Raw genomic sequence first — 3427 nt, 5'->3', positions numbered from 1 at the left:
AACTGAGTGTCAGCACACACGAGTCATGAATGGAGGCAATGTTGGCAAGCTCTTTGTAGGTGGACTGAACTTCAAAACAAGGGAGGATGTTCTGGACTCTGCCTTTAGCAAATATGGACCGCTCTTGGAAGTGCGGCTGATAAAGGACAGTGAGACACAAAAGTCAAGAGGGTTTGGCTTTGTCACGTTTGAAAACACAAAGGGCGCCAAAGATGCAGAAAAGGATTTGAATGGCAAGGATTTGGATGGTCGGACCATAACAGTAGAGAAGGCAGGCCATAGGCGTTGAGGGGGCTACAGAGGAGGAAAACGTGGAGGTAGTTTCAGGGGTGGCTATGGCTCCCGGGGTGGGAGTCGTAGTTTTGGTGGTGGCCGCAGTCGATATTACTATGGAGGCTCCCAGAGTTACGGCAGCTCCCGAAGGGATGATTATAAGGGTAGTGGCCGAGAAGGAGACCGCTATTCACATGACTACAGCGACAAGCGTTCCAACCATGATTATTATGAAAGTTAGGAAGAGTTGAAGCACTGAATGCTGCGGAGCAGCCGAGCCAAGATTCCTACACGGATTAACCGTGAACTCCATGTTCCTAAAGGCGTCCATGTAGTGAACTTTCCTACACGGATTAACCGTGAACTCCACGTTCCTAAAGGCGTCCATGTAGTGAACTTTCCTACACGAATTAACCGTGAACTCAACGTTCCTGAAGGCGTCCATGTAGTGAATACTTCCAGGCCTCACCACCCAACCACCATGAAATCTGGCTCTCAGCTCGGCCTCCCTAAAAAAGTGCGATAGATTTGCTTGACTTTGGATTTTTGATCACACCCCTTTAACCTTCATTCAAAAAAATGAAAAATAAAATTAGAGGTTGATGAGATGGAGTTTGGCTTTACAGGAGTTCCACTTGGAAATTGAGCATGTAAAGGGCAGGGACAATGTCGTTGCGGATGCTTTGTCCAGAGTGAACTAACTTTGGAAATATCTGTAGGTTGTTTGAAGTTTTGTTGCTTTACTTTTGAGAAATATTGATTATTGTTGCTCACGGGAATTGATGATTTGGGGGTAAGTTTACTTTTGTTTGTTGGGAGAGTTTTGCCTACAAAGAAAGTCTTCACTATGTTCAAACTTTCTTTCTTGAGGGGTGGAAGTGTTATGGATTCATCACTTCTGTTGTTGTGGTTTTCATCCACTTGAAACATTTCTGGTTCCATGTATTATTATTATGGTGGTTTGAGGGAAATGACGGTTATTGTTGTCAAAAGGTAAAAAGGTTAAAGTTTTAAATGAAACCGGAAACGGACGAGGAGGAAGCGGCAGGAGAAAAAACAAGAGGGCGGAGCGAAAGAGTCAAAGAAGAAGCTGGTTGCTTTGCGGTCTGGATCGAACGTTGTCGAGCAAGAGTCACGTACTTTGGATTTCCTGGGGAAAAAGGATTCCTGCGATAAAGTGGTTATCGCTGTGACTGATCATCCTGTGTGTCAGGTTTGGCGTTAGACTCCGAAGAATCATCGCCGGGTCGTTGCGACTCGAGAACGAGCCGTCGGCCATTTTGACTCGCTTGTCGAGCAAACTTTCCTTGCTTCGTCAACCGTTTCCAACGCTTTCAGACGTATCTGTGGTGTGTGTGTGCACCGAGGCTTTTCACGATTACGTTGCAGCTCGCCGACTGTGAACAGTGAAAGTTCATACCTGGAGTGCGCCTTTGTGCCACTTTAACCATGTGACCCTTTTCTTCGCTTTGGCCGCGTGCGCCTTTGTGCCGTTTTGGGCGGCGTGACTGTGCCTGTCATCTGAACGAGATTCTGGTTTCGATTAGACATCGTTCCGTTGATCACTGGAGGGGATCAACTCTGAGCTCGAAGACGGGAATATAGAGACATTGGGGAATGTTCTTTTCCACTCACTTGGAGCACAGTGAGTTACCTTATGCATGCTAGCTGATGGTACCATCATAGGAGATATATTGATTGTACTCTTGAATCCTATTATTGTTGTACTGTTGTTCTTGTGTGATTTTTCAATACAATATTTGTTTGTATGATTGGTGTTTGTATTATTTGCAATTGGTGTGGTTTCACCATTGATTTTTGACACAGGATAACATATTTTTCTGCCGTGACTCCTTTCGGGGCGCAGAGGTGCACCATGACCAGGGGGTCGGGGAGGAGCACTTAACAATATATATATATATATATATATATATATATATATATATATATATATATATATATATATATATATATATATACAGACTTGGCATTTAATATGGAATATTAATTTTTTCTTGACTTGGGTTTACTTTCTTAACTCAGTATATCAATCTAGTGAGTTTCTTTTACACTTTGGTGATTTATTTGTTAAAAGAACCATGTCACTGATTGTCTGTCACAGCAAGAAGTCAACAACAGGATTATATCACAGGTGGCGTGGCAAAATGTACGGAGAGGTGCATTTGATGATTGGCTTCACAGTCGGGTATACAAGGGTTGTTGCGTTCTGTATCAGTGGAAAACAACTGCCGCACATCTCCAAAAGTTATTGCCGCTTCCTCTGGAGATGGTCCGTCAACTCGACAATGCTGTTTGTCATGGAGTGGTGGCTTTACGAAATTACGGCATGAAACAGCGTGCTATTGCTCGGCAGTATGGCATCACTCAAGGGCAGGTGTCAAAGATCCTGAAACGAAATGCTCAGAGGGGTGTCCCTACTCCAATACCGAGGCCAGGATGTCCCCGCAGAACCACAAGGAGGGATGATCGCCAGCTGCACCGGTTAGTCCGCAATGGCCGTACCAAGTCAGCTAATCGGCTTAGGGCTGATTGGCAGCAACTGACAAATGTGCCTGTATCCAGAAGGCTAGTCAACCAACGACTGGTTCAAGCAGGCTATCATGCCAGGCGTCCCCTGAGAAAGCCATGCCTGACCAGACAACACCGCCAGCGCCGATTGCAGTGGGCCAGAGAGCACCGTCAATGGCAGCCAGTACACTGGAATCACGTGATCTTCAGTGACGAGTCTAGATTTCTGGTCTATCGTCAAGATGGTCGCGTCCGAGTGTGCAGACAAGTGCATGAAGCCTACAACAAAGATTGTATAGTGCCAAGAGTCCAAGCTGGAGGTGGTGGGGTGACCGTTTGGGCTGCTTTTCATGCAGGGGGCAAAACTGACCTGGTTGTTCTGAATGGAAACCTGAACCAGTTCAAGCACAGGGCCATTCTGGAAGAAACATTGCTTCCATTTGCTCGTGCAGCCTTCCAAGGAAACTTTGTCTTCCAAGATGACAATGCACGGCCTCATCATGCTCGCATGATCCAACACTTTCTTACTGACCGTGGTGTAGAGCATATAGAGTGGCCTGCCATGTCCCCGGATATGAATCCGATAGAGAACTTGTGGGCAGAATTAACGTGTCAAATCGACCAC

Source organism: Myxine glutinosa, chromosome 1, assembly GCF_964187855.1.
Source record: "Myxine glutinosa chromosome 1, kmMyxGlut1.1, whole genome shotgun sequence".
Lineage (NCBI taxonomy): Eukaryota > Metazoa > Chordata > Myxini > Myxiniformes > Myxinidae > Myxine > Myxine glutinosa.
Note: the sequence above shows the minus strand (reverse complement) of the source record.